The 8,846-nt window shown below is 44.9% G+C and overlaps 1 non-coding gene across 1 annotated transcript; it reads right to left on the reverse strand.

Moving 5' to 3' along the window:
* Nucleotides 1–641: 641 nt before the first annotated feature.
* Nucleotides 642–723, reverse strand: trnas-gcu (transfer RNA serine (anticodon GCU)). The gene has a single exon. It is a non-coding gene; the product is annotated as a tRNA-Ser (tRNA).
* Between the last annotated feature and the right edge of the window lie 8,123 nt (nt 724–8,846).

Genomic DNA, 8,846 nt, shown 5'->3' on the forward strand with positions numbered 1-8,846 from the left:
CGTTCACTTCCTGCAGTTAACATGCTGACTTCTCCAGTTGTTCATAGTTCAATGTGATGCATTCCAGTGTGTTCATAACGAGAGGGAGCTTGCTTCCCACATCTTGTGCTTATCTGTGTCTTATGTTCAGCCTTCATCAATGGCGAGAACAAGGGGGAAAGGGCGAGACCAATGTGTAAGTCTGTCCGTGCCAATGCACGGTACCCACATCGGCAATTCTCTCTTGTGCAATCACAGCCAGTTTTTTTTGTGTCGCTACACCCACCCCTGCACCTTTTGAAATATCTCTATTATTTTGTGTGTCTCTCTGCGCTCTTCCCACCAAGATGAATCACTTCTACCCAACCTGCTCCAGATTTCATATGACAAAACACTCGTTAAGGACCATTGCATTAAAGATGCACATCGCATCTCTCGTTATTTGGTTTTCCTGGATCTCTTTCATACGATAAAAGTTAACAGCAACTTGACTTGGGAAAGAAAATCGCGTTCCTTTTCGTTGTCCCATTTCAATGCACATTTCAATGCAGTTAGGCAACAGGCTCAAATTATTGTTTGAGGTTTTATAATACCGTCGATGCATATAAACAAACCATTGGAGTTCCAATTTCAATAAGACAGCTGTGATAATCCAAAAGTAGCGACGAGAGTGGGACTCGAACCCACGCGTGCAGAGCACGATAGATTAGCAGTCCATCGCCTTAACCTCTCGGCCAGCTCGTCAGACATGCATGCATGCATGTATGTAACCTAATCTCTAGACCATCACAACCTCATCATCTCTGGGGAATCTCTCATTCACAGCCTCCAACCTCATTGTCCATGAACCCCGCACTGCCCGATTCTACCTGCTTCCTATGACCTGCTGTCTCAGCCTGCGCCTGTCCGAGCCAACTCATCTATTCCTACCTCAACACCTTCCTGTCTCCCCAGTCCAGGAAATCCTCACCTACGTTTGTGACACCACCGAAGCACTGGTCCACAACGCGTCATCTTCACCTTAGACATCCCGTCCCTCTGCACATCCACCTGCCATGACGAAAGTCTCCAAGCCCTCTGTTTCTTCATCTCACCCCATCCCAACTAGTACACTTCCACCGACACCCTCATCCTCCTGGCTAAACTGGTCCTCACGCTCAACAACTGTTCTGTCCAATCCTCCCACTTCCTCCAAACCAAAGTGGTAGCCATGTGCACCTGCATGTGACCGAGCTATGCCTGCCTATTTGTCAGATATGTGGAATTGTCCGTCTTTCGCAGTTACACTGGCACCTCTCTCCACTTGTAACTCCGCTATATTGATGAATCCATTGGCCCCACTTCCTGCTCCCACAAGGAGTTGAACTGTTCACCAACGTTACCAACACCTTTCACCCCGACGTCAAATTCACCTGGATCTCCTTGGCAACTTCCTTCAACTTCTTGGACCTGTGCATCACCGTCTCCAGCGAATGATTAATGACAGAGATGTACTAGAAGCCTACCGACTCCCACAGCTACCAATATTACACCCCCTCCGCCACCTCGTGTAAAAACACCATCCCTTATTCCCAATTCCTCCGCCTCCACTACATCTTTTTCCAGGATGACCAACTCTACCTCAGGAAGTCCCAGTTGGTCTCCTTCCCACGTGGTTGACCTTGATCTCCAGTGCATCTCCTCCACTTCACTCACAACCGCCCTTAAATCCCACCCCTCCCGCAATAAGGACAGAACCCCATGGTCCTCAACTTTCACCCCACCAAACTCAGCATAAACCACATCAGACTCCAGCACTTCTGCAATCTCCATACAGACCCCACTATCAGGTATATATTTACCTACGTACCCTTATCAGCATTCTGAAAAGACCATTCCCTCCACGAGCCCCTCGTCAGGTCTACAACCCTCAATAAACCCACACCCCACTACTGGCAGCTTTCCCTGCCACCGCAGGAAGGGTAAAAGCAGCGCCCACATCACTCCATTCATCTCCGTCTAAGGCCCAAGGTATACTTCCACATCCGTTAGAAATTCACTTGGACAACATCCAAGGTCATCTATTGCATCCGTTGAACCCAATGTGGACTCCTCTACATCAGAGAGACAGGACACCTTCTTACAGATCATTTCAGAGACCATCTTTTGGACACCGCACCCACCAACTTCACCATCCCGTGACTGAACACTTCAACTCCCCCTCCCACTCCGTCAAAGACGTGCAGCTCCTTGGCCTCCTTCAGCGCCAAACCATAACCACCCAATACCTGGAGGACGAACGACGTATATTCCGCGTTGGGACTCAGTCACTTCACTGGGTAAGTTTGTGATTTGAACAATTTCCTCATTTCCCTTGCCACAAGTCCCAAGCCTCAAACTTGTCATCGCCCTCTGGACCCATTCCATCACTGTTCCCTCTGAACTATCATCTTCTCCCTCACCTTCATCCAACTACCGCTTTCCCAACTATCTCTGCCCAACCCTGCACCCCTACCATTTATCTCTCAGTCCCGACTCATAAGGCTTATTCCTGTTGAAGGGCTATACCTGAAACGTGGATTCTCCTGCTCCTCGGATGCGGACTGAACTGCTGTGCATTTCCAGCACCACACTCCCCACTCAAATCTCCAGCATCTGCAGTCCTAACTTTCTCCTAGGAATAATCAATGACCTCGGAGTGAAGATGCCCCTGATTGCAGTGATCTCAGTGTGACTGAGTTTTGCATTTATTTTGGGTGAGGGTAGGCTGGATCTGAGACGAGCGCTTAACACCCAGACAATGGGGATGGTATCAGATACCGAAGTTAGGGCGGGCTGAAGTGAAATGGAAAATTCTGTCAGAAGGTGGATCAGTACAAATGCATCATATCACTCAGCCTGTAAAAGACACGCAGAAGGAGCAAATCAACTTCACTTCAGGCACAATAACAGGTAACGTGGGAAGAAGACAATACAACACAATGAGATGGAATGGAATTGTTGATGAGAAAGGATTAAATATTTAAGCTATTTTACACACAGACTGTCGTCACATTGGAAAAAGGAATTAACAGCAGTGTAACGGTGATATTTGCCTATGACATCTCAATTCCAAGAGACGTTGACATATTATCTTCTGCATCAGCGTGGGCTAGTGAAAGCATGATCGGCCCATCAATCAGAATTCAATACTTCAAAGCTCTCCTCTGCGCTGTACAACCTATTTTCTGCTCCTGTATTCAGATCCCAATCGCTTCACAGTCGATTCTTTACTGCTTCCTGCCTCACGGCACAGTGGTTAGCACTGCTGCCTCACAGCGCTAGGGACCCGGGTTCAATTCCCGACTCAGGCGACTGACTGTGTGGAGTTTGCACGTTCTCCCTGTGTCTGCGTGGGTTTTCTCCGGGTGCTCCGGTTCCCTCCCACAGTCCAAAGACGTGCAGGTCAGGTGAATTGGCCATGCTAAATTGCCCGTAGTGTTAGGTAAAGGGGTAAATGTAGGGGAATGGGTGGGTTGCGCTTCGGCGGGTCGGTGTGGACTTGTTGGGCCGAAGGGCCTGTTTCTACACTGTAAGTAATCTAATCTAATCAAATCCCCAGTGCTTCCACATTAACCCATATTTTGTAACTCCCGAGCAGACACAGGTACGAGTGTCCAATTGGCCTTTTCGAGCGCTCTCACTCTGTATGATCTGAATGATAAAGTGCACTGTATCTGATCCGCAGGACACACTGCAGAAATTATCCCATTCCAGCGGACTGAGCTGCCTCCATTGATAGAGCTGTTTCCATTGGTAGAGTATCACACAGTCACAGCGAACATCTTTTGATGTCATCCTCGAAGGTACTTGCTACAAAAATCTGAAGATTGCGGGAAACTGCTGTCGTCAGAGCCATATACAGAGGCCCAGAGGGAGCCTAGTGGGCCCATAAACCAGAAATCAATGGATAAAAATATTCTTCTTTTTAGAAGAATCCAATTCAGACCATCAAGTTAACACTTCCTAGGGAGAAAATGGATGTGGGAGAGCGGAGAGTCTCAACTGGTTCCAGCATTTACAATCTTGGTCCGTGTGACAACAAAAGTAGAAACCTGGAACTTTTTATCTTGCTTCTGAAAAACAGGTTAGTAAATTTTGAAGAGCATCGATATTTCTCCCTGGTGTTCATGAAATGTTCAAGAGCAGAGTACGGTTCCCTGAGTTTGGTCTGACTTCTGGGTTATGGACTGTGATATTTTGCTTACATGATCTGAACACATACAAAGAAATGACTCAGTGACAAGATCTGCTGAATCGGAATCAGTGAAGAACAGAAGCCGATGAAATGAAAAGAGGCGTAAGACTGTGAATGCAGCAAATTATTTTCCAGACTCGAGGAGAGTACACAGTGCTGGTTCCAGGGGTCAATATCTGTGCAAGCAGCGTTGGGTGTCAATGTACTGCATCTTTTGTGTAATGGTGCAAAAGCACGGATCTTTTGTATAGAGGGGATAACTTCAAAATGACCAAAGAGGCAAAACACACAAATGAGGTAAACAACAAAGTAACCACAAAATTTGGTGTTACATCATGGGGTAAATTTCCCTGCTCAAATTTCGTTCTAAATCACTCTCTGTCTAATTCCTAAGACTGATATTCAAACAGTGAATGGTATGTCAATAAAAACTGCTCTGGTCTCACAACTTCACCATTCCATACCCACCCCCTTATGTATGTCTGGCAATAGTAATTGATCCCTCACTGTGTGACTTCAGCACACGGAGGGAACAAATAACTATAAGAACAACAGTCAAGTATGTGAGTAGGATTTGACCCGATTCTGTTGTAACCAATCCATTCAGCTGTAATTGAAATTGCTTCCACCTTTCCTGTGTCGCTCATAAGATTGCATAGCTTAGTGGTGAGTTTTGATGCATTGAATTGGACCTAGCATCCTTTCTCAGGTTGAAATATACAGGGATATAAAGACATGATGAAAGACACGGGCAGTGTTTCCTGGACTACAAAGGCATTAGGAATGGCACAGCCATGATACCCTGTCGTTAGAAATTATGGAAATGAGGTTTACTGGGAAATAAAGCCACTAGAAACGAAAAGAGGCGGTTTACTGGGATGATGGCATAGATAAGGAATAATGCGGGAGAAATCAGGAAAGACTTAGCTGTGTCCGAAAAGAAGTTATCTAGCTGATGTGAAGTTGTTAAGAGTAAGTATGAGGGAAATTTCCTTGTTTAGGTGAGCGGAAACTAGAGGTTAGAACTTCAAACCCATCGGGGCATGATAAAGAAATTTGGAGTACTAATACTCGTACAATCTAATACTTTCGATTGGTTTAATGAGCTGTGCAGCTTACATGAAATTGAATGATATGAAACGATTTAAACAGACTTTCCCAGGATGTAATCCAGTGCTGGGTCAGCGATTTGAGGAAGGTAATCAAGCTAAAACTTCACCTCTGTTTTTCTGTCCACAGATGGATATTCACGTGGGGAATATTTGCAGATTTTCTGTTAATAATTGGCATGTTTAACAAAGGCAAAACTTTTCCCCATGTCAGAAACTGGAGTTTTCAAATAAATGCTATTTTACTCAACATTGTTTTCAACTGCGCTTCAGTCTGATGGTCCAATAATCCCTGGTCAATGTCAGTAACAGCATCTTTAGATAAGCATTGAACTTACAGCCTTGGCATGTTATGCACTTTTAACTATTCAGCGCTGACCAACTGCGTGACTCGAGCCGCAGACAGCAAACCTGTCACGTGACCTACACGTACCTTGGGAACTTTAACTCAACTGCTCGACTTTTGCTGTGATTATTAGATGCCCTACAAAATGGAAACAGACCCTTCGGACCAAAACGTCCACACCAACCCTCCGAAGAGTAACCCAACCAGAACCATTTCCCCTCTGATAAATGCAATATGGGCAATTTAGAATGACCAACTCACCTGACCAGCACAATCTTTGGACTGTGGGAGGAAACTGGAACACCCGGAGAAAACCCACGCAGACACGGGGAGAATGTGCAAACTCTACACAGACAGTCCACCGAGGCTGGAATCGAACTTTTGACCCTGTTGAAGCAGTCTGAGAGAATCCATCACTATCTGATTTAAATCAGCAATATGAGCTGTCTGTCTGGCTGTGAGAGCGGTGGGGTAAAGGGGAGGACATTCATATTCCGTAGTGTAGATTCACATTGCCCTCATCATGTTAATTTTAAAAACCCTCTGTAAGAAACAGCACAGAAAGAGAGGAATAGGAGGAAGCTATTCCAAATACCTGTACTACCCGCCATTTGATATCATCATGGCTGACCAAACATGTCAATGTCTTTCCCCAGCTCATCCACAACAACCTGTCACAGAACGGGATAAAGACAATTAAGCAATCGAACAATTCTCTGCAACTTTGGGAGGGAAATGCGTTTAGAGACAGTGGGTTTCTGCACGAAATTTGCAGGTTTTGCGAGTGAGCATCTGGTTCTGGTGTGATCATGACTCCGTAAAAAGTCACAACCAAGAAGGTAAGGAATTTCCTCTGGTCAGTAGCAGGGATGAGAACTCCAGACGACAGGAATTGGTGATGAATCAGCACAACAGTTAATGATTCAGCTGAAAACGGAACTAAACTCCAATTCTGATGCGGTTCAAACTCACAAGCTTTGAATAGCAAAGTTACCAAACTTGTAGAAATCTAACACGCTTTTCATTGCGCCACAGAGCTGCACTCGCCACAATTTTACTGCACCCAAAGTTGCGGTTGTCGTGGAGAAAATGTCAACAGTCACCAGGAGATGCGGCGAGTTTTTCAAGGAGTAGATCTTTTATTTGCAAACAAAAACAGTGACATTCAGAAAATAAATTCTTGAATCGCCCAAAACGTGAGGTTCTTGGCATAGAGTCACAGAGTCATTGAGATATGCAGCATGGAAACAGAACCTGCTGTCCAACTTGTACATGCCGACCAGATATCCCAACCCAATCTAGTCCGACCTGCCAGCAACTGGCCCATATTCCTCTCAACCCTTCCTATTCACATGCATCTTAAATGTTGCAATTGTACCAGCCTCCACAACATCATCTGGCAACTCATTCCATTCACATACCACCCATTGTGTGAAAAAGTTGCCGCATTAGTTCTTTTCTATCTTTCCTCTCTCAAACTAAACCTATACCCTCTAGTTCTGAACTCCCCTACCCAGGTAAAAGACTTTGTCTATTTATAATGTCCATGCTCCTCATAATTTTGTAAACCTCAGCCTCCGACGCTCCAGGGAAAACAGCCCCAGCTTGTTCAGTCTCTTCCGATAGCTCAAATCCTCCAACCCTGGAAACATTCTTGTAAAGTTTTCTGAGCCCTTTCAAGTTTCACAACATCTTTCCGCGAGGAAGGAGACCAGAATTGCATGCAATATTCCAATAGTGGCATAACCAATGTTCTGTACAGCCACAACATGACCACCCAACTCCTGTACTCAACACTCTTACCAAAAAAGAAAAGCATACAAAACGCCTTCTTCACTATCATATCTACCTGCGGCTCCACTTTCAAGGAGCTATGAACCTGGACTCCAAGGTCTCTTTGTCAGCGACACTCCCTCGTAATTTACCATTAAGTGTATTAGTCCTGCTAAGATTTGCTTTCCCAAAGTGCAGCACCTCACATGTATCTGAACTAAACTCCATCATTTCATACCTTTTCTTTAATCATGTTTTTTTAGCTTATCAGAATACACAACTGTGTTAGTCAGAATTACCTCACTCCAGCTATGCAATAAACCAATAGTGTTAGTTCCCATTATCGCTCTACTCTGCCACTATGGTTTTTCATAAATCTACTTAATATTATTCGACTGTCATCATTAGGTATTCTACTGCCACCTATGCTACAATGAACTTCCATCCCAGACTAACCTTTCATGATTAGATATTTAACGACCCCATCTACCACAATGTTTTCCTGTCCCAAGCTGACTCTACTAACTACAGATTAGATATTTAATGTCATATCTTTCCGTCTACAAGCGTCTTAAGCAGGCTGACTGAACTATCAATTAATTATTTAAAGTCATGTCCTTAGTATGTACCTTCCCGACTTGTCCCAAACTGCCATGTTGGTATTAGGTAGGCAGGGCTGACTTTACTAATTGTTATTATCTCAGCCTGCCATTTTACCATTTCAGCCCAGTCTGACTCTGCTAGTTGGTGTAGGAGCATTCCACAATTCTTATCCTATCCTGCCTCACTGGCCCCATCCTGCATTCCGCAGACCCCTTGTAACAGATCGCCAGTGGTTTCCATGTCTTTATCCTTCCCATGCTTTCATGCTCTGTATTTTCTTTACAGTATTCGGTTCTTTCATCAGGCATCTGTTTTACTTCACCCCACTTTCCAGTACCTGGTCCTTATCCATGTGTGCTCTAACTTCTCAAGTATTCGGCTAAATACTCCTGACGCTTAGCTTTACCACACGTTCAAACAGTGAATTCCAAATAAACAACACTCTCAGAGTGAAAACGTTCTTCCTATCTCTCCTCTGAACATCCTCTCCCTTGCGTTTGACGGAGATCCTTGGTTGTTAACTCTTCCCATAAGAAGTTTATTCCTATCACACATATCTATCCCTTTAATGTGCACTTAATCACTTCCTCACTCAGCGTTCTTCGCTCTCAGATAACAATCCTGAGCTGAACTCGTCTATCTTCGACATGGTGATAGTGTCGTGCTGGAAAAGAACAGCAGGTCAGGCAGCATCCGAGGACCGGGAGAATCGACGTTTCTGGCATAGGTCTTTCATCAGGAATGAGTCTTATTGGTGGGGGCTGGGAGATAAATGGGAGGGGGTTGGAGTTGGGTGCAAGGTAGCTGGGAAAGCGAATGG

Source organism: Chiloscyllium punctatum, chromosome 6, assembly GCF_047496795.1.
Source record: "Chiloscyllium punctatum isolate Juve2018m chromosome 6, sChiPun1.3, whole genome shotgun sequence".
Lineage (NCBI taxonomy): Eukaryota > Metazoa > Chordata > Chondrichthyes > Orectolobiformes > Hemiscylliidae > Chiloscyllium > Chiloscyllium punctatum.